Raw genomic sequence first — 23600 nt, forward strand, 5'->3', positions numbered from 1 at the left:
GGATTGAACCTACATCCTCATGGATGCTAGTTGGGTTCGTTAACCACTGAGTCATAACAGAAACTCCAAAATAGAAATTTGGATTTAAAACCTGTTTTGTCTGTTTGGCTCCCTCTTTTCCAGGAACTGACCCTTCCACCTGCCCTGTCCCTCTCTCATTTTATCATTATGCTCAATTTCATGCCACTTTTTGATCACAGTGGGGATAATCCTTTTCTAACAACTTTACCCCACTCACTTGGCCACAGTGATACACTCTGGGCCAATCAGAATCCCTCTGCAGGCATTTAGAATTTAGACTAAGAAATTCTAGTTTATTCTGTCAGCTTTTGGAACAAAGGAAATGAAAACTCAGAAGATGTCAGTGGATATTTCCACCCAGCAAACCATGATGTAGGCCAAGCTAGTGTGTAGTAAGAGAGGAGAAAAAAGTAGAGGCTGAGATTAAAGCAGAATTGATAGCTGCTGTAGGAAGATTTCATGGCCTGGTTGCATCTTAACATTCAGGCTATTTGAATCAGCTTGTCTTCCTTAGGATAAATTAATTTTTTTTTGTTGTTTCAGCTAGTTAGAGGTGGTTTCTGTTACTTATAGGAAAAGTGTAAAACATATGTTTTTTTCCTGCATGAAATTTTGGGGAATTTCTCTTCTTTTAAAGTTATTTTTGGAGTTCCCGTCGTGGCTCAGTGGTTAACGAATCCGACTAGAAACCATGAGGTTGTGGGTTCAATCCCTGGCCTTGCTCAGTGGGTTAAGGATCCAGTGTTGCTGTGAGCTGTGGTGTAGTTTGCAGACGCTGCTCGGATCCCAGCGTTGCTGTGGCTCTGGCGTAGGCCGGTGGCTACAGCTCCAATTTGACTCCTAGCTGGGAACCTCCATATGCCGCAGGAGCGGCCCTTAAGAGACAAAAAAAAAAAAAAAAAGTTATTTTTGTTAGTTTTGTAATAACCAGAAAAAGACTTCCCTCAGAGAACTCCCTTTTTTTTCTACCTCAGATGTACATTCGTAGTATCATTTCTTATTTTTTTTCTTGCTAAAGTCAACGGAATACCTTTCTGTGAGAGAAGTACAAGGGTTTGTAACTGAATCTGAAAAGGCTAGTCTGGGTATAATACCTTCTTTAAGTAAAACTCCCAGGACAAAAGTCCTCAAAGAGAAGAAACATCTGGGAATAAAATCTAAATTTAGCAGGACACAGATAGCAAAAGCCAACAAAAAAGAACATCCAAATTAATAGTGGGGTGGAAGTAGGAGAGAACAGTCAGGAGATTTCAGAATATAACCTGACATATTCTTGAATGCTTTGAAAACACATCAATGCAAGAGAACTCTAGTAGAAGTATAAGGTCTAGCTATAAAGTTATCAAAGTTTAGATAGAAAGTTAAAGTTTAAAAAATTATCCAGAACAACATCTCCTTTCTAAAAGCATAGGAGAATTACTTTGACATAAAAATTGAGCAGCTGAAAAGATGGAAATCAAATTCCATCAAAATTAAAGGAAAAGAGAATAATATTCCTACATTTGATGAAATAATAGCCAAAAAACATTCCCATAAGGCAGACTAAAATTATAATCTAATATTTCAAAACAAGTTTGTAGACACAAATAAAACAATATAACAAATGAAAGAATAGATAAATCAGAATTTATGAGGTGATAGAACTCAGAAAATAGTTAAAACAAAGTTACTAAGAAATGGAGCACTAAAAAGCAAAACTAAGAGTTTTCTTGTGGCACGGTGGGTTAAGGATTCAGTGTTGTCACTGCAGGGGTTCACGTTGCTGCTGTGGTGTGGATTCAATCCCTGGCCTAGGAACTTCTGCATGCTGCAGGAAAAAAAAGGAAAAAGGAGAAGAAAAACTAGAGTGAATACAAATGATGCCTCAGAAGATAAAAAGAAGGGAAATTTTTAAATTATATGTGTATATATGATAGGAATTATATATGTGTGTGTGTGTGTGTGTGTATAAAGAATTAAATTCTGACCCAAAGCCTTCTGAAATCTATAATTTAAGAAACTGAAATAAAATGAGAATTAAAATGAAATATTGGGAGGGCCCTTGGTCTGTCTAATAAAAGTGATCCAGAATGACTACCCTGAGATACAGCCAACTGAATTTACTGGACTTTAAAGAAAAGGAAATAAAAATCCTTTAGACACTTAGAGAAAAAAGCTCAAGTCACTTATGTATGGAAGAAAGTAATATTATCTTTCAACTTTTTTTATTTTTATTTTTTGCTTTTTTAGGGCTGCAAGCGTGGCATATGAAAGTTCCCAGGCTAGGGACTGAATCAGAGCTGCAGCTGCAAGCCTACACTATAGCCATAGCAACACTGGATCCTTAACCCATTGAGGGAGCCAGGGTTGGCACCTGCATCTTCATGGATACTAGTCTGGTTCATTACTGTTAAGTCACAATGGGAACTCCGTTTTTAAACTTTTTAACATCAACACTTTATGCTTGAGGAAAATTTAGTAGTATATTTGAAGTAGTCAAACAAAGAATATATGAGGCAAGGATTTTATATCTATAGCAGGTGTCATCAATATGTAAGAAATCAGGGAATAGTATTCATTATGAATCCACTGGAGAAGAGGATTGAAACAAACAAAATACTTAAGAGACAGGACAAAATGACTGATGATGAGCATATCATTTCTATGTAAAACTAAGACTAAATGAGGGACGTGAGGAAGGATCTATAGTATGTAGTAGCTGAGTGCTCTGACAAATTAGGTATAGCACTATTGCAAAAAAGTGAGGTAAGAATGGGCAGAGCATATGCAAGAGAATTTGTAACTCTTTCCAGTAATCACATTGGTGGTATTGTTATTGGCTCCTGCTGACTAAAGATGGAGTAATTTGAGGATCACTGAGGACAATAACTGCAGTGGATCAAAACACATTAATATATTTAAAACCGGGATTTCATCCCAATACAAAGTATAAATCATCACTGGAGGAGGCTCTTTATTTTGAAAACTGGCAAATAAAAGAAAATAATCAAGCATTTATCCTGCCTTTCCTATATAAATTGTAACACTAGGCAACCAAATAGTAAATGATGTTAAGTTTCTCTTTATGGAGTAGGCCATCAAAGAACTGAGGAAGAAAGAATAGAATATGAATATCAACATTTTTTACAGTCTCTAATGTATTATTGAATCTAAGCATTGAGCGCCAGCGTCTGCCCTTGTCAGCCACGTTGTTAGCAAATATTTTCTCCTGTCCCGTAGGTTGTCTTTTCACTTTTTTGACGGTTTCCTTTGCTATGTAAAAGCGTTTGAGTTTTTGTATATAATGTGATGGAGTGTTCTAATTTCATTGTATGTGGAGCTATCCAGCTTTCCCAATACCACTTATTGAAGAGATTGTCTTTTCCTCATTGTATATTCTTGCCTCCTTTGTTGTAGATTACTTAACTGCAGGTCTGTGGGTTTATTTCTGAGGTTCTCTCTTCGGTTCTGTTGACCTAAGTTTCCATTTTTGTGCCAATACCATGATAATTAATACCACATTAAAACAGTAAATGCATATAGATACTACCAGTGACATTACCAGTGATCAGTCTGTTCAAATTATTTGTTTATTCTTGACTCAATTTTGGCAGGCTGTATGTTTCTAGAAACTTGTCCCTTTCTTCTAAGTTGTCCAATTTGTTGGTATATAATTGTTCATAGTGTTCTCTTATTTTTTGTACTTCTGTAGTATTGGTTGTTATCTCTCCTCTTCCATTTCTTTGTGTTCTCTCTCTTTTCTTCATGGTTAGCCTGGCTGGATGTTTGTTGATTTTGTTGTCTTTTCAAAAAATCAGCTCGTGGTTTTATTGATCTTGTTTGTTTTTTATTTAATTTATTTCCTCTCTGATCTTCATTATTTTGTTCCTTCTGCTGACTTTGCAGTTTTTTTGTTCCTTTAAGTGGTTGGTTAGGTTGTTTGAGATTTTTGATTCTTGAGGAAGTCTTGTATTACTATGAACTTCCCTCTTAGAATTTCTTTTGCTGCATCCTATGGATTTTTTTTATTATTTAATTTTTAATTAAAGTATAGGTTTTATTTTGTTTTGTTTTGTCCTTTTAGGGCCACACCTGTAGCGTGTGGAATTTCCCTGGCCAGGGATTCAATCAGAGCTGCAGGTGCTGGCATACAGCCACAGCAACACCAGATCCAAGGTCCAGATCCACATCTGAGACCTACCCCACAGCTCATGGCAATGCTGGATCCTTTATCCACTGAGCAAGGCCAGGGATGGAACCTCCATCTTCATGGATACTAATTGGGTTTGTTAACCCTGAGCCACAATGGGAACTCCCTAATTAAAGTAGAGTTGATTTACAGTGTTGTGCTGATTTCTCCTTTACATCAAAGTGACCAGTCATACCCTATAGATTATTATTTTTTTTCCTGCATTTGTGGCTGCAACTGCAGCATATGGAAGTTCCTGGGCTAAGGGCTGAATTGGAGCTGCAGTTGCCAGTCTACACCACACCCACAGCCACAGCAACACTGGATCTGAGCTGCATCTGTGACCTCTGCTGCAGCTTGAGGCAATGCTGGATCTTTAACCCACTGAGTAAAGACAGAGATCAAACCTTCATCCTCACAGACACTATGTCAGGTTCTTAACTTGCTCAGCAACAATGAGAACTCCCCCATGGATTTTTTAAGGCTGTGTTTTCGTTGTCATTTGTCGTGGGGTATTTTCTGATACCCTCTTTGATTTAATCATGGATGGCTCTATTTGTTTTTAGTAGTATGTTTAGTCTCCACTTGATTTTTTTCCTCCTGTTTTTCCTTCTGTGGTTGATTTTTAGTTCCATACTATTGTATTCAGAAAAGATGCTTGAAATAATTCTATCCTCTTAAATATGTTGAAGTTTGTTTTGTGGCCTAGTACATGGTCTTTCCTAGAGAACTTTCCATGCATGCTTGGAAAGAATGTGTATTTCTTTATTATTATTTTTTTAATGTATTGTTCTGTAGATATTGGTTAAGTCCAAATGGTCTATTGTATTATTTGTGACCTCTGTTGCCTTATCAATTTTTCCGTCTGAATGATCTGTACATTGATATCCAGTTTGAATGTTAAAGTCTCCTACTATTATTTATTATTTTTAATTTCTCCCTTTATATCTATTAGCATTCCCAAGCTAGGGATCAAATCAGAGCCATAGCCACGGGCCTAGGCCACAGCCACAGCAACTCGGGATCTGAGATGTGTCTGCAACCTACACTACAGCTCACGGTTAATGTTACACTGCAACCTTAACCAACTGAGTGAGGCCAGAGATTGAATCTGCATCCTCATGGAAGCTAGTTGTGTTACTTACTGCTGAGTCATGATGGGAACTCCCTATGGGTTTTGTTTTAAAATCTATTTTGTCTCAAATGTGTATTGCTACCCTCACTTTCTTATTGTTTCCATTTGCATGAAAATTCTTTTTGCATCCCCTCACTTCCAGTCTGTTTGTGTCTTTTGCCCTGAAATGAGTCTCTTGTAGACATCATATTGTAGTTTCTTTTTTTTTCTTTCTTTTTTTTTAAATCCAGTCTGCCATTCTATGTCTTTTAACTGGAGCCTTTAGTCCATTGACTTTTGAAGTAATTATTAATAGGTATGTACTTATTGTCACTTGAATTCTTGTTTTCCAGTTGTTTTTGTAGTCATTCTTTGTTCATTTCTTCTTTTTTTTCCTTTTGTGAGTTGATGATTTTCTCTTGTGGTATGCCTGAGTTCTTTTTTTTTGGTGTTTGTAAACCTGTGTGTGTGTGTGTGTGTATTTTTTTAATCTTTTTGCCTTTTTTAGGGCCGCTCCTGCGGCATATGGAGGTTCACAGGCTAGGGGTCTAATCAGAGTCATAGCCCCTGGCCTACACCACAGCCACAGCAATGCAGGATCTGAGCCACGTCTGCAGCCTACACTACTGCTCACGGCAATACCAGATCCTTAACCCACTGAACAAGGCCAGGGATCAAACCTGCAACCTCATGGTTCCTAGTCGGATTCGTTAACCACTGAGCCACAACGGGAACTCTGTAAACCTGTGTATATTTTCGATCTTTAGTTATCGGGGAGTTCAAGAATGTTGACCCATAATTATATGCAGTTTTTTAAACTGATAAGCCATTCAAGTTCAAGCACATTTTAAAATATCTTTGGTTTTGTACTCCCCTCCCCCACCTATTTTGTGATTTTGATGTCCTATTTTACATTTTCATGTTTATCTTTTTACTGTTAATTGCAGTTATAATCACTTTTATACTTTTTTATTTTTTAATTTTTATTTTTTATTTTATTAAAAAAAATTTTGGCTGTACCCATGACAGGCAGAAGTTCCTGGGCCAGGGATCAAATTTGAGCCACAGCAGTGACAATGAGCCACAGTAGTGATAATTTTTGAATCTTTACTCACTAGACCACCGGTGAACTCCTGATTTTTAAAAATCTGTAGGAGTTCCTATCATGGCTCAGAGGAAATGAATCTGACTAGTATTCATAAGGACCTAGGTCTGATCCCTGGCCTTGCTCAGTAGGTTAAGGATTTGGCATTGCCATGAGCTGTGGTGTAGACTGAAGATGTGGCTCAGATCTGGTGTTACTGTGGCTATGGTGTAGGCCAGCAGCTACAGCTCCAATTTGATCCCTAGCCTGGGAACTTCCATATGCTGTTGGTGTGGCCCTAAAAAGCAAAAAAAAAAAAAAAAAAAAAAAAAAAAAAAAAAAAAAAATTTGTTTAGTGAATTAAGTGATCTTAAAGCCTTTTGTATCTTTGCCTTTCCTATTGTGATTTCCCATTTCCTATATATTCTTACTTCTTTTCTATTTAGAGAAAATCCTTGAATGTTTCTTTTAGGGTAGGTTTAGTATTGCTCATTTTTTAAAAGTTTTTGCTTGTCTGGGAATTTCTTTAGCTCTTCTTCTATTCTAAATGATGACCTTGCTGAGTAGAGCATCCTAGGTTGAAGATGTTTCCCTTTCAGAACTTTGGCTATATCATGACACTCCCTTCTGGCCTCTAAAGTTCCTGCAGAGAAATCAGCTGGTAGTCTTATGGATATTCCCTTAAAACTGACTCTTTGTTTTTCTCTTGTGGCCTTTAGAATATACTCTTAAACTTACTATGATGCCTTGGTGTGGGTTTGTTTGTGTTCATTTTGTTTTGGACCCTCTGTGCTTCCTGTACCTGAATATCACTTTCCTTCTTTAGGTTTAGCAAGTTTCCAGCCGTAATTTCTTTAAATACATTTTCAATCCTACTCTCTCTTTCTTCTCCTTCTGGAACCCCTATTATGCATAGGTTGTCACATTTTATATCATCCCACACATCTCATATGTTGCTTTCTTTTTTTAATTTTGTCTTTCTGTCTGCTGTTCTAATTGAGTGATATTCATTCTTCTATAACCAAGATCATTTATTCATCCTTCTGTGTCATTTAGTCTGTTATTTCTTGGTTCTGGGTTGATTTTTATCTCTGCAATTGAATTGTCTATTCATTTTTATAGTTTCTAGTTCCTTATAGTGATCTGCTGCATTTCTATCAATAATCTTTCTTAATTCAGTTAGCATTTTTTATTACCACTTTTTTTTTGAGCGTGAGATCTAGTAGACCAATGAGCTCTATTTCATTATTTGTTCTTTCAAGGGATTTCTCTTGTTCTTTTAATTGGGAGAAGTTCCTCTATCTTTTCATTTTACATAACATTCTCTATCTTTATGAATTCAGGAGGAATAATTATCTACTGTAGTCTTTTTTTTTTTTTTTTTTTTTTTTTTTTTTTTTTTTGTCTTTTTGCCTTTTCCAGGGCTGCTCCAATGGCATATGGAGATTCCCAGGCTAGGGGTCTAATTGGAGCTGTAGCCACCAACCTACACCAGAGCCACAGCAACGTGGGATCCGAGCCTCGTCTGCAACCTACACCACAGCTCACGGCAACGATGGATCCCTAACCCACTGAGCAAGGCCAGGGATCGAACCCGAAACCTCATGGTTCCTAGTCAGATTTTGTTAACCACTGCGCCATGATGGGAACTCCTACTGCAGTCTTGAAGGGGTGTTTTTACATGAGAGTGTCCCTGTGTAGACTGTGTATATCCAGTGCTTTTTTGGGGTAAGAGCTGATTTTGATATAGATGCCAGCCATGTCTTTCCTCAGGGTTTGCAGGCCATTAACTCCTTCATAGGGAATGTGATGGGTGTTGTGGTGTTCAGAACTTGGGTGAATGTCAGGTGGGGCCTCCTCTCTGCTCTGTGGCTGCTGCTACCCTGCCAAAGGCAGGATCTACTGCCCAGTTGTTGGAGTAGAAATTCTGAAATTGGGTTTGATCAGAATCCATTTCCCTTGAGTGCATGCCCTGCCCCAAAGGAGATGATTGCTGAAACAAGTGAGGCCCATGTGGTCACAGAGGACCTATGCATCACCTGTGGAGGCATCCACAGTTCCATTCAGAAGCAACCCAAGGGAGTGCTTGTTGTGGCTCAGGGGTATTGAACCCAACTATTATTCATAAGGATGGGGGTTCGATCCCTGGTCTTGTTCAGTGGGTTAAGGATCTGGCAATGCTATGAGCTGTGGTATAGGTTGTAGACACAGCTCAGATCCCGCATTGCAATGGCTATGGTGTAGGTCAGCAGCTACAGCTCTGATGTGACCCTTAGCCTGCGAATTTCCATATGCTATGGGTGTGGCCCTAAAAACAAAAGACAAAAAAACGGGGGAAAAAAAGAAGCAACCCAAGGTCATGTCTCTTTCTCTGTTGTTTTTGTCCCAGATCTAGTGCAGGCTGTAGTGTGGAGTAGGCAGGGGTTACAGGTCTGGATGTTGTGACTACAGGAATTGAGGTGGCTACACTGCCCCCTGAGCTCTGGGCTGCCTCTGTGGAAGTCTTCTCCCAGGACCTGTCTGCTTCAGATCTAACACTGAGCTGTAGTGTGAAGTGGGAAGAGCTGGATGCTCTCACTGGGAGATGTACCTCTACTCCTGAGCATCTTGACAGTGGCCATCACCACCAGACCACACTGTAGGTCCTCCAGGCTGTCTCTGCCCCAGATCTCACACCACGCTGTGGTGTGGGATGAACAGGGGTGGAGTGTTCCCCCTCTTAAGATTGGGAAGTATGGCAAGGTGGCAGCTGCCACCATACAGCTCTCTCCACCCTGACTGTTGGCAAGCCAGCATGTGTGCAATCCTCAGGAATAGAGACTAGGCTTCTTCAGCCCTCCTGGATGTCTCAGTGGATTTCCCAGAAGGCAGGAGAGCTTGTCTCCTCTACACAGGAATCCAGGACTGGGTTGCCCAGATTGTGGCTTGACCTGCTTACTCTTTAGGGTAAGACTCCACCTGTGCAGACCTTCTCTTCCTTACGGATCCTCCCATGGGTTCAGGTACTGACTTGAAGCCTTTTTTAGTACCTGGTTATGTGGAGATCTTTCTTGCAGCTTTGGTTGTATAGTTCTGCCACTTTCCAATTAGTTTTCCATGAGACTTGTTCCACGTGTAGATGTATTTTTGATGTGTTTGTGGAGAGAGGTAAGCTCTACATCCTCCTGTTCTACCATCTTGTTACCCTTCCTGCTTTGAATTTTATAGAAGTAATGCACTGAACAGCAATCACTGAGATGGTTTATTTAGATATGCTTTATTAGTAACCCAACACCTTCTTGCAACACCTTTTTGCTAATTTGCACAAAATAGAATAAACTGCACTATTTATCTAAATGTAATTATAACAAACAAACAAACAAACAAAACCAATGGAGTTCCTGCCATGGCTCAGTTGTTAACGAATCCGACTAGCATCCATGAGTATGTGGGTTCGATCCCGGGCCTTGCTCAGTGGGTTAGGGATCCGGCATTGCCGTGAACTGTGGTGTGGGCGGCAGATGCAGCTCAGATCCTGCTTTGCTGTGGCTGTGGTGTAGGCTGGCAGCTACAGCTCCAATTCAACCGCTAGCCTGGGAACCTCCATATACCGTGGGTGCAGCCCTAAAAATAGAAAAAAAAAAAATGCAATCAGGATATAATGCCCCAAATTATTTTATTCAGGTAAGATTATTTTCTTTTTGCAGATGATGATTTGCTGTTCTAATACAGTCAAATGCATAATTATAAATTTTATCATTGTAGCCATTAAATGAAGTTGCATTTAGGTAGATATCTCCATATAAATCTAGTATCTATATATATGTATATAGTATCAATATCCATCTCTTTGTCCATCTGTTACCTTTTTAAAACACACTGAGACTACCAGATATTGAAATTTGGTATGAATATTGTCTGTAGTGAATAGTCTAAAAATCATGTGAAATTTCCAATTTTATGAGGTTATTTTTAAATCATTTTTGTCCAATTTTAGCTTGAAAAAGTATTTCTAAATAAATTAAGTATAATTAATAGTCATTTGACAACTATGGTTAAGCTATTTAGGTTTATTTTCTAGAAATGAGAATGTAAATAACTCTAATAAGCAAAGTTAAAAATTCCTTTGCAAGTCAAGTGATTTCTAATTCTTTGTTTGCAATAAAACTGAAGCAGAACCTTATTGTGTTGAAAGCTATTAGATTCTTAAAAATATTTTTGGTGATAGATACCATATTGTTTTTAAAAAATAACTCAGGAGGAATTCAAAGAACCAAATAATACCTCTAGACTAAAACTCCTTTTCTTCCTAGCTACTTCTTTATATGAATAAAACTTATCAGAAATAAAATTTATAAAAATTTTAAAATTGGAGTATAATTAATTCTTTACCCTGTCTCATTCTACTAATTAACATTATTTGTCCATAAATCCATAAGCTATATATTTTTTAAAACTCCATCTAATTCAATGAGTGATGGATGTCTAATAAATTTTTATTTTTATTTTCTTGGATCAAAATATTTTTTATTTATATTATTTTGATCATTTGTGTTTTTTACATAGTAATTGAGTGGTTGATCCAATCCAGATTTTTGTTTGTTTGTTTTTGTCTTTTTTAGGGCTGTACCCACAGCATATGGAAATTCCCAGGCCAGGGGTCAGATTGGAGCCATAGCCACCAGCCTGTGCCACAGCCATAACAACACCAGATCCAAGCCATGTCTGGGACCTATACTGCAGCTCATGGCAACACCAGATCCTTAACCCACTGTGAGGGGCCAGAGATGGAACCCCCACATCCTCATGGATGCTAGTTGGGTTCATTACTGCTGAGCAACAATAGGAACTCCTAGTAAACATTTTTTTAACTTTAGAGTCTTACATTCACAGAGAATCTAAAAACATTAATTTCAATGTATATACATGTTTTTGTTACACAGAGTAAGAAAAAAATGGTCAATAGAAGACATTCAATCATAGAAATATAATATATTAGGATGAAATTTTGTGCAGGAAGTAGAAAGCAAATATGAGTTCAAGGAGGAAAAAAATGATGTAAAATTTTGACTGTTGAAAAAGAGCTTGTTCTTGGAGTTCCCATTGTGGCTCAGTGGTTAACAAATCTGACTAGGAAGCATGAGGTTTTGTGTTCAATCCCTGGCCTTGCTCAGTGGGTTAAGGATCCGGCATTGCCATGAGCCGTGCTAGTCGCAGACATGGCTTGGATCTGGTGTTGGCTGTGGCTTTAGTGTAGGCCGGCGGCTACAGCTCCGATTAGACCCCTAGCCTGGGAACCTCCATATGCCATAGGAATGGCCCTAGAAATGGCAAAAAAAAAAAAAAAAAAAAAAAAAATTAAAAAAATTTTAAAAATATACCAGTGTAACTCCAGATGGCGAATGGAAGCCCTAAGATAAATGTCAGTTGGAAGGTTCAGTAAGGATTACTAGAATGGGCTGCTCCTCACTAACAGAAATCTTTAAGCAGATGGTGGGTATGTTACAAAGGTTAATTCCTCACTGAGTTCTAAGTTACTCTAGGTAACTTCTGAGGTTCCTTTCAACTCCAAGATTCCATGACCTTGTTATTCATATTTAAAATGCAGTATATGGAAAAGTATATGGAAAAATGTTGCATGGCATTTTTAAATTGTTCCATTTTTAAGAATGCATCTGAGGCCCTCGATGAGTTTAAGAAAAACCCCACCTCCCACATTAAGCATAACTTTCTGTGGCCATTAAGCAGCTTTAAGTAGATAGTGAGTATAAATACCTAATGCTCTATTATCATTTCCCAATTCTGCCCCTGCATCCCCTGCTGGTGGACTGCAGTGCCACCATCTCAGATATTCTGAGATGTATGGAAGAATGTTTTTCAATTCCAGTCTCATTAAAAATGGAAGCCTCCTGTCTCTTTTGTGTTGAGGTAGAAGACACCTAGGTTTTTAAAAACACATTTTAAAAAGATATATGGTGTTTGGAAAGAAAGTACTTTTTGTTGGAATAACAATTTAAGGGAACACAGTTGGTGCTCTGCCACCGTATAGGCTCTATTAACTTTGATAAAAAATATTCAAAAAAATTCCAGACTCGGCTTGGATCCCGAGTTGCTGTGGCTGTGGTGTAGGCTGGCGGCTGCAGCTCTGATTAGACCCCTAGCCTGGGAACCTCCATATGCCGCAGGAGCAGCCCAAGAAATGGCAAAAAAAAAAAGAGTTTATTCTTTTAATTTTACATGAATGCTGGTGATTTTCAAATTGCTATATTGTTAAGTTTCTATGAATTTCTTTAAAAGAGTGATGTATTTTATCTTTTTTGTTCTTCTTCTTTGGGCCACACCCAAGACATATGAAAGTTCCCAGGCTAGGGGTTGAATCAGAGCTGCAGCTTCCAGCCTATGCCACAGCCACAGCCTTGTGGGATCTGACTCACAGTTTTGACCTATACTGCAGCCTGCAGTACCACTGGATTCTTAACCCACTGAGTGAGGCCAGGGATCAAACCTTAGTCCTCATGGATACTACTTGGGTTCATAACCTACTGAGCCATAGCAGGAACTCCCTGTGTTTTATCTTATGGCCCCTAGTCGGATTTGTTACCACTGCGCCATGATGGGAACTCCTATATTTTGTCTTAAATTGCCAAAATTTATAATTTATACTGCATATTATAGCCACGTATGCTGAAAATTTTTTGGTAACTTAAAATTGTGCAACAAAGTTTTTCGAGAATTCTTTTGAGGACTCACTGGCAGAGAAATTTGAAGACTATTGCTATAAATGACAATAGGGAAGGAGGAAGAGAAAAGAGGTTAAAGATTTTTGTTCAAATTAAGCTAATTCTTAAAAAGAAAAGAAGGAAGAAGTAGTTATTCAAGCTTCTTGCAATACACTCACATACCAGGCAGAAGTCTGAAGCCTGAAGAAGGGAACATGAAAGCTACTACCTTCCCTTTAGGGGCACAACCCAGAAGTTGAATCCATCACTTTCTTCGACTTCTGTCCACTAAACCTTAGTTCATAGCCATAGAGAGCTGCAAGAGAGTCTGGGAAATGTAAATCTTATTCTGATGGCCAGGTGCCCAACTATGAAAATATAGTAGAGGTTTTGTTCTCATTTTTGCAACTGGTTATGCAGCCTTAGCTTGGTATTAATTCTTTCCTTTCTCCTTTATCCATTCCATTTTTCTCCTTTTTAAGCCTGGAGTCCATGACAAGAATTGCTGGAGCAGCTGCTTCATGTTTTTTTGTCATTAAAAAAAAAAAAAAAAATCCTTGTTTGGGAGTTCCCATCATGGCTCAGTGGCAACAAACCTGACTAGTATCCATGAGGACGTAGGTTTGATCCCTGGCCTTGTTCAGTGGGTTAAGGATCCAGTGTTGCTGTGAGCTGTGGTGTAGGCTGGCAGCTATAGCTCCGATTCAACCCCCTAGCCTGGGAACTTCCATATGCTGTGGGTATGGCCCTAAAAAGACCACACACACACACACACAAAAAAAAAAAAAAAAAAAAAAAAAAAGAGAGAGAGAGAGATACATATTAGTAAGTCAATCAGTTTGCTTTGTACTAAGATCCAAATTAACTGCAGCTTAAAGTAAGATAGAAGTATAACTCTCCCATAATAGTTTAAACATAAACAGTCTGGAGTTGCTGTGGTATTGGGGGCCCAGGTTCATTCTTTCTTATTGCTTTGTCATCTCTAGAGTATTGCTTAAGTGCTTATGGTGAAAAAGACTCATCACCATGTTCACATACCAGGCAGATGTCGGGAAGTCTGAAGAAGGAAGAGTGACTGCAACTCACTTCCTTTACAGGCAAAGGCCAGCAGTTGAGTTCATCACTTCCTTCTACTTCCTATGCATGAAACCTTAGTTCATAGCTGTGCATAGCTGGACGGCATACTGGAAAATTTTGTTTCTATTGTTTCAAGGGCTTACTCATCATATGTAGCTCTGTCGGACAGCACGGACAGAGAAAATCTTCATCCCTTGTAGAAAGGACATTGAGCAGTTGCTGCCTTGGATCAAAATATGGTTATAGGAAGTATGAAAGCCAGAACAAATTAAGTGATGCCATGAGGAAACAACCAACCAAATCCTGAATCTGGGACACTCTGTGAGACAAACAACTCAATTTTTTCAATAACTTAGTGATATTTTTTAAAAGGTTTAAGGCTACATAACAATCAAGTGTGATGAGTAATTTTGGATCCTGATTTGAACAAACCAACTATAGAAAGACATTTTTGAGGTAGGAAAATATGAATATAGACTGTGTATTAGATGTTATTAGGGAACTGTTGCTAGTTTCTAAAGATATAATAATGGCATAGTGATTATATAAAAAATAAAATCTTTTTCAGTTACAAAAGCATACTACAATATCTGGATTTACTTTAAAATATTTAAGCAAAAAAAAAAAAAAGAGGATAGGTGAAATGAGATTGGCAAAACTTTAATAACTGTTGAAATTATGTGACAGGTACATGAGGATTCATTATAATGTTCATAATGAAGATTAGAAAAAGCAATAAAGGTGGCAGCTGCTAATAAGCCCAAGCTGATTATTGCTACACAGGAATAAAGCCTCAGGTTACCAGATATCTACATTTTTCAAAACAAGTGAAAACTCCAGATTTTAAAAAAGTAAAAGTGGGAATTCCCATTGTGGCTCAGCGATAATGAACCCGACTAGTATCCATGGGGATGTAAGTTCCATCTCTGGCCTCGCTCAGTGGGTTAAGGGTCCAGCAAGCTGCACCATAGGTCACAGATGTGGCTTGGATCTAGCATTGCTGTGGCTGTGGCATAGGTTGGCAGCTACGACTTCCATTGGACCCCTAGCCTGGAAACTTCTGTATGCCATGGATGCGGCCCTAAAAAAATTAAAAAAAAAAAAAAAAAGAAGTAAAAGCTCTTGACTTCATAAAACAAAAACAATGTGACCAAACAAAACATACCTGTGGGCTGGAATTTGTCCTTGGGCCAATCTGTTTCTGGTCTAGGAAAAACTTTTTCTTTTTCTCTTCTTTTTTTTTTAATCTTTTTCTAGGGCTGCACCCAAGGCATATGGAGGTTCCCAGGCTAGGGGTCGAATCGGAGCTGTAGCTGCCAGCCTACGCCAGAGCCACAGCAACACGGGATCCGAGCCGCGTCTGCAACCTACACCACAGCTCACGGCAATGCTGGATCATTAACCCACTAAGCAAGGCCAGGGATCGAACCCACAACCTCATGGTTCCTAGTCGGATTCGTTAACCACTGCGCCACGACGGGAACTCCCAAAACTTATTTTCTTAATGAGGTATTTCCCCCCCAATTTAGAGTGTGTTCAGGATCATGCTCTGAGTCTTATCAGGGGACGGCATGCAGGCAAAGGTTTAGAGTGCAACTTAAGTACATGCCAGGAGGATCAGGCAGGGCTGTGGTGTCATGGGCTGAATTATGTCCTCCCATCCCTAATTCAAATGTCATAGTCCTAACCACAGTACCTCAGAAAGTGATTTTGAAATTAGGGACTTAAAGACATAACCACAGTACCTCAGAAAGTGATTTTGAAATTAGGGACTTAAAGACATAAGTCATTAGGGTGGGCCCTAATCCAGTATGACTGGTTTCCTTATCAGAGGTGGAGGTTGGGACATCACCATGGGCAGAGAGAGATAATCATGTGACTTTACACAGTAAGAAGGCCACCCGCATGTCAAGGAAAGAGGCTTTCAGAAGAAACCAGATCTGCCAACACCTTGATCTTGGGCTTCTAATCTCCAGAATTGTGAAAAAATACATTTCTGTTGTTTAAGCCACCCAGTCTCTGGTATTGAAGCTATGGCAGTCCTCACAAACTAACCCACACGGGAAGCCTGAATTTTGCCTAGGGAAGTCTATGAAAGTTTCACAAGGAAAGTGCTACCCATGCGTTTGCAGTGAAAGTCCTGACTTCCTTGTGTCATGTGAGGAAATTCTTAGGTTCCAGTCTCTGCATCTCTCTAAGCAAGGGCTTCTCTCCCATGACTTGAATTGCTTTCTTTTTGTTTATGACTTTAAAATTTGTCTCTCAATCCTCATTTCTCCTCCATGCCTGACCGTTCTACTAGTCACTAGACATATTCACCTAGATGTCTCAAAAACTCTTTTTTTTGTTTGTTTGTTTGTTTTGTCTTTTTGCTATTTCGTGGGCCGCCCCCGCGGCATATGGAGGTTCCCAGGCTAGGGGTCGAATCGGAGCTGTAGCCACCGGCCTATGCCAGAGCCACAGCAACTCGGGATCCGAGCTGCGTCTGCAACCTACACCACAGCTCCCGGCAACGCCAGATCCTTAACCTACTGAGCAAGGGCAGGGACCGAACCCGCAACCTCATGGTTCCTAGTCGGATTCGTTAACCACTGCGCCAGGACGGGAACTCCCTCAAAAACTCTTAATAAAAATATCTTCTTCTTCTGCCCATTCTCCAAACACTTCTTCTCTTGTCTTCTCACTTACTACTCATCAGCTATGGAATAGAGAAATCTGGGATTCAGCCTAAATGCTTCCCTCTCCTTTTCCTCCACATCCGATCCATCACTGGTTTTAGCTCACCCCATCTCCTGATGATCCCGCTTTCCCTGACTATGTCAGCCCTACCTTGGTTCAGGCCCTCACCATTTCCTCTCTAGATTATTTACTGGCCCTTTTGGTTTTCCTCTTCCCCAGTCCTTCTCCATGTTTCCTTGGAGTATTCTTCAGAAAATGTGGATCTGACAATGTCATCTCTCTGTTTAAAATCTTTGATGCTATCTCATCACACATTGCATAAAGTTAAAAATCCTAGGCTTGTCAGGCAAAGACCTTCACCAGAGGACCCTGCCTCCTTTTCTTGGTCTCATCTTCTCATTTTTCCATGTGTGCATGGTGTCACCATGCCCAACTACTAGAAGTTCCTCAGATAAAATGTTATTTCACATCTCCTTTGTGTATCCGTTCTCTCTTTTTTCTTCTCCATAAGTGTTCAGGCGAGCACCTGCACATTGTTGAAGACTCCACAGAGATATCACCCCCTTTATGGAGCCTTCCTCACCTGCACCTTCCCAGGGCACTCTGTTCTTGGGGACAGTTGATGGAGACCAGCCAGCACAGGCAATGCCTGTAAACAGCTTTGCCTAACTGCCCCGAAGCCACCGAAAGGCACCCTTGGGAAAAGGTGCTAGTTACATGCTGCCCCTAGATGAAGTGAAAGTCAGTCCTCCAGCTTTACCACAATATCAATAGGCTGGCCGTTTTGCTATTTAAAACTTTTCACGTGGTCTTTGAATACTTTTGGTTACTCTCCATTTGATATGACACCCTCAGGCACATAATTAATCTGAGTCACAGGAACATCATTACCAGACTGTCTAAGCTCTGAGCTATCCTATTGATGGTGAGCATCATCACTAGAATGGTCCTGCCTCCCTGCCCTTCCCATCCTTATTCTACTGGAGCAGCTGCTATGATTGAGCCAGAAAATCATCTGCTCCTCAGATATCAAAGTCACCTGCTATCTGACCAGAGCCACCTGTGTGAGGGGCTCTGGCTCTGGAAGGTGCTGGTTTACACCTTCCAGAAAACACCACATGAAAGATGGTGCTTTTGTGTCACTGTCATTTATTTATATCCACAAGCCACAGACACAGCAGCATGGTTTCTGGAGCAGAGCATCTCTAGGACAACACATTTGAAACAGAGTAGTCATTGGAAGTTTGTAGCCAAGACCAGAACAAGGCTTGTATTTGGTTCTCTGAAAGATCTGCTCTCTATTTCTTTGGGACCCAGCAGAAGAGAAGAAAAAGTCTTTGGAAGCAAGATCTCATCATTTGATGCCTTTTTGGTTTTCTGCATAGTCATTTCCTTTTTGTTCTTTTATGACAGTTTGCAAAACATTTTTAAATATGCTGACTTATCACATCAATGCTAAGTTGAACAAAGTGTTGGAAATGAAACCAATTACTAGTCTTTATGTTTCAAGGCACATTAAACCTAAACTGGATTAAACAATAAAGAGAAGTTAGTGGTTTCTGAATGGTGACTGGAAAATCTGGAGGTAGGACTAGCTTTAGGTGAGGCTTGATCCAACTGCTGGGCTGTGTTATTAAGAGCTAAGTTCACTGCCATCATGGAACGAGAAGAGAGCACAGTGACACCAGCTATGGACTTTGGTGGCCAGTAGCAGCAGGACACTCCATGGTGCCTCTCTGGGAGTCAGTCCAGGGAGCAGTAGAGACCAGCTGTCTGTCTTAAATCATGGAGGATATAGACGACACGTGTATTTCCCAGGACCTTGTAGCCTTGTAGCCACACACCTCACTGGTGGACCTATAGCATACCATGGAGAGAATCTGGGAAAAGATGTGAAGTTCAGAAAAACAGCCTTTACTTGGGTCATTCAAGCAGGGACTGAGTTACATAAAAAAGATAGTCTAATTAATTGAATTGGACTATATTTACCATATTGGCATAAAACAGCTTTTTCTTCTTATCTATTTATTACGTTGGGAGATTAAAAAGATCAGATTTGTTATGGAGACATTTTTAAAGACAATATTTTTACTGAACATCTGATCATAAAATGAGTAAATTTGTGACCTCACTGTTAAGCTTATTTTATTTTTCAATTTAATTTAATTTTTATTTTATATTAGAATATACTTGATTTACAATGTTGTGTTAGTTTCAGGTGTACAGAAAAGTGATTCAATTATACATATACATACATATATCCATTCTTTTTCAAATTCTTTTCCCATATAAGTTATTATAGAATGTTGAGTAGATTTCCCTGTGCTACACAGTAGGTCCTTGTTGATTATCTATTTTATATATAGTATGTGTCAGTCTTATTTTACATGAACAAATAATATTTATTCATTAAGGAGAATTTGCAGTTTGAAAATAGAAGAAAGAAGTTCCCATTGTGGTGCAGCAGAAATGAATCTGACTGGTATCCATGAGGATGCATGTTAGATCCCTGGTCTTGCTCAGTGGGTCCGGGATCCAGAGTTGCCCTGAACTGTGGTGTAGGTCACAGATGCTGCTTGGATCCTATGTAGCTGTGGCTGTAGCATAGGCCATCAGCTGTAGCTCTGATTCGACCCCTAGCCTGGGAACCTCCATATGCCACGGGTGTGGCCTTAAAAAGCAAAAAAGAAAGAAAGAAAATAGAAGAAAATATGATTCTAGTGACACCTGAACATAAATATTTTTATATATCTATTTCCAGTGTTTTTCCTATGCATATGTTTCATTATATAGTCAAAATTATATTTTATGTATGTAGAGTTTTCTATTTAATGTTATATCAAAGAGCTTTTCTTTATTCCTATACATGTAATTTTAATGAGTATATATTATTCCATTGCATAATATTCCAGAGTTTACCTAATCCATTGTAATATATTCCTTAAAGAAGAGTCAAAAATATGTCTATCATGAAATGTATAGGAAACAAATAGAATCATTTTAATGACTTCTTATCTTTTTCAGATCCTTTCACTGAACTACATCTTGGTTTATAATGAATGAATCAAGTTGAAATATTGGTCCAAAGCACCTAATAAGCTCTAAAAGTGAAGTGTCTGTCACATGCTTCAGCAATGTAGAACTTGACCAGTTTTGACAAGGTCAGATCAAATGGGCAGGGGAGAGTTAACTGGTAAATGTGAGCAGAGTCTATTCCCAGCTCACACCACCCTAGATTGTTTCCCTAATTCTTAGCCTGGACACCTTGTGGCTCATTGGACTGGATACCTGCTTTGTTTTGCTTGTGTAGAACTGGCCAGGTCTGCATTATAAATTTTCAGACTAATAAGCTCAATGTAAGGGTTTGAAGAGACTAAAGAATGCTGGAGCGTTGTCATTTTATTCTTTTTTTTTCATTTTAAAGCATGTACAATCTATCCAAATTGCTTTCCATTATTGAATTCCACAAGGAGATTATATGCAACGTATATATAGTGCATATATAGCTCTTTCTCTCTCTATACACACACGCACATGCACATGCACACGCACACACAGTTTCAGTGTAGAGTTGCACTTCATAATTTCTTACTCAACATCTCCTTCAGTCTGCACTAGCACTGAATTTCTTGGCTGACTCCTTTTCCCAGCCACGGGTAAAACCAAGTGGAGCAAAGAGTTAACATTTTCCATTTTTTTGGTTCAAATGACCTGGATCTTGCATTTCACTATGCTCTGCATAACCAGCTACACATTTGTGCATATAAAAAATAAAATTGAATGAGGAAAGAATAGGAGCATATAATAAACACTGTCTTTCCTTTTATTTGATGAAGCAATTAAGCTACTCTAAATATTTCTCACTGTGGTAAAAAGCATATGTTATTGTATAGGCATTGTGTTACATTTCTGGTCATGTATATATACGTAACTGCACACATGGACGAGGTAATATTTATGAAATTTAACATGCAAAATCTGTCCTTAAAATTTGTTTCAAGCAACATAGTCTATGTTGTATACACTATAAATTTCATGTTTAAAGTATTTCTTGTTTTAGTACTGAATGGTATATAATTTAAATATTCCAATTTAGGAAGGGGTTTCAGAATAGAAATGTCTGAATAACGGTCAAATTTTCCTATAGGTCAATTTTGATGCAACATGCAGTGTTTAATTATAATAGGAGCTATATTTGGCCCTCATGTTAAGGTTGACAAAGATAGAATTCTATACATCTTACTCAAATCTCCTGTGACTAGTTCAGTCCATAGGATTGTGCTTGTAAATATTTTATATGTAGCTTCCAGTAATAGTGCTCATTCTATCAATCAATATCAAATTAACCCCACGATTACTGAAAATCTGGAATAAAATATAAATTATTGAATCATTCATTTTTAATAGCATTGGTAATGAATGTATGTTGCTCTGGAGAAATGACTTATAATTTTTTAATATAAAATTTAGGAGACAGTTTGGAACAGTGAAGAAGGTTCTGCCCTCTCTCCTCCAGGATGGAGGATCAGCTCAGGGGAAAACAACCAGCAGCCATCATGCGTGTGTTCTGTATCTCTGAGACTGCTCACTCCTCAATAGAATTGAGGAAATTCTATTCAGTGTAACATTGTCTAACACTTCCACTTAATAGACATTTAATGGGCAAAGAACAATGCTAGGCTGTATTAATAAAGGACTCCTTTGTCATAAGGAAAGGCAGATATAACTCAGGTTTGCTTGTAAAAGTGCAGAGAAGCCTCATAGAGCCTACGCTAGGAAGACAGCCGGGCCTCATTGGAACTGGGGAGCTGCCACACATATTTTTCCTTCTCTGCCCTTGACCTACCCACCCTCTTCAGTTCTGTCTTCTGTAAAAAATGAATACTCAGAAACCTCAATTAAATAGAGTTGGGAGCTCTCATGCCCTGCAAGACAGCAGAGCTCAACAGGAAGAAGAAAGACCTGGGTCAGGACCCAGTGAAAAGCCATGGTTTGCTCTGGCCTTTTCCACTTCCTTTTCCCTTCTATAAAATTATTCTCCTTCTCTTGTCCTGTAGAAACTTGCATGAGGCTCACTATGATGGAAGACCCTGAATTACAAGTCTCTGTTGATCCTGAATAAACCTTTTTTTTTTTTTTTTTTTTGCTGGAGAAATATCTCGATATTTGTTTTAAGTCAACATTTCCTTTTTTCCTTTCACTTCATGGCATCCTGTCCTGCAATGTTTCTGCTTTGTTCAGCTTTTTGTAAGCCTCTTCTCTCCTCTCTGATCTGCTTGTAGGTGACCCATCAAGTCTACCCCAAATGATAGTTCCAGACCCTAAATCTACATGACCTTCCTAGATTTTGTGTGTATGAGTGGGTTTGTGTGTTCTATTTCCAAATTCAGAAGGAGAGAATCTGATTGGCGTAGCCTAAGTCAAGTATCCATCCTGCTCCAATCTACTGTTGCCACAGAAAGGAGATTCCGAGATCATGTATAATTGGTGATTCTGCTTTTACATCGTGGGCTTCACAGGTAAATTACCCAAGAAGAAATGGATGTGAGGAGGATGAATGAAACACCAGTTCTGGTCCCTAGGTCTCAGTCTTATGGAAGATGTCAGAATATATATCATTTCAGCACAGGGCAGATTGTGAAAGAGGTTCAAAAAGCTCTTGGGCTATGGAGGAGGGAAAAATGGGGACAACAGGGTCTAGGAAAACTTCTTTGGTTAGTGGACACTCAGTGTATCAGGAATACCTTGAATGACAGCCTGGAGACGAGGAGTGTAGAGTGAAGCCCGAGGAGATGTGGTGTTGCGGAGGTAAACGTGTTTGAGAAGCAGCTGGTGTTTGTTCTTCTGCAGCACGAAGTCCTCAGAGGTTTTTGAGGAGTTCCCATTGTGGTGCAGTGGAAATGACTCTGACCAGTATCTGACCAGGATGCAGATTTGATCCCTGGTCTTGCTCAGTGGGTCCAGGATCCAGAGTTGCCCTAAGCTGTTGTGTAGGCTGGCAGCCATAGCTCCGATTCGACTCCTAGCCTGGAAATCTCCCTATGGCAAGGGTGCGGCCCTAAAAAGCAAAAAAAAAAAAAAAAAAAAAAAAAAGGTTTTTGATCAGAAAAGTCACAGGATCAAATCTGTACCTCACAATGATGTCTTAGGACATGGTACTTAGATATACTGGATGCTGGATGCAATGTGGGGCCTGAAGGTCCTGTCCTCCCACAGGAGTTTAGGCGGACCAGGGAATCTACATGAGGTGTGTTAATAGTCTGAATTAGGAGAAAAGCCATGGAAGAGAGTGCTCATTAATAATCATTATATTCAATAAAGATGATGTCACTGCCGTGGAATGTATGAATAATAATTGGAGTTTCAAATGCTGGCAGGATGTTAAATATTCCTAGTAAAACCTGGCATGATTTTATAATAGTTAATGTTTAAGTGTGGGAAAGAAGAATATGAAAATGGAAAACTGTTAAGCTAGTTGTTTTTAGTTTAAAAAAAAAAAAAGCTTTCTCTCATCCCTGGTTAGGATAAATTCTCCTGCCTAGGCAAAGCCTGGCATGATGGGGTGCCATGGCTAGTGTCTCTGTGGGGACAGGAAACAGCACTATTAGTGATAGAGTTGGTGCAAGGAAAAGGGGTGCTGTGCAGCCTCCAGTGTGGGAGAGATAAATCTTAAATCTTGGATTAAAATACTGACAAGGAAAGAGGTCCCAAGGGCTATAGGTTGGAGAGTTCCATAAAACAATAGGATCCTAGTTCTCT

General features: G+C 39.2%; 1 protein-coding gene across 3 annotated transcripts in view; it reads left to right on the top strand.

Annotated features, from left to right (window-relative positions):
* LOC146397570 (uncharacterized) overlaps positions 1-23600 on the top strand; it is an 83515-nt gene that overhangs the window by 45090 nt on the left and 14825 nt on the right. The window contains exon 2 of one of the 3 annotated variants that reach the window (XM_084987497.1): positions 19866-22360. The exons of 1 other annotated variant lie outside the window; for it this stretch is intronic. The gene's annotated coding sequence lies outside the window, so the exon portion shown is untranslated. The remainder of the gene's footprint in view (positions 1-19865; positions 22361-23600) is intronic. One more of the 3 variants, XM_084987498.1, reaches the window with a different exon arrangement.

Source organism: Sus scrofa, chromosome 13 (genome assembly GCF_054392235.1).
Source record: "Sus scrofa isolate SSC_HxYL_T2T_F1_AM1 chromosome 13, Sscrofa_HxYL_maternal_Yorkshire_Landrace_v2.0, whole genome shotgun sequence".
Lineage (NCBI taxonomy): Eukaryota > Metazoa > Chordata > Mammalia > Artiodactyla > Suidae > Sus > Sus scrofa.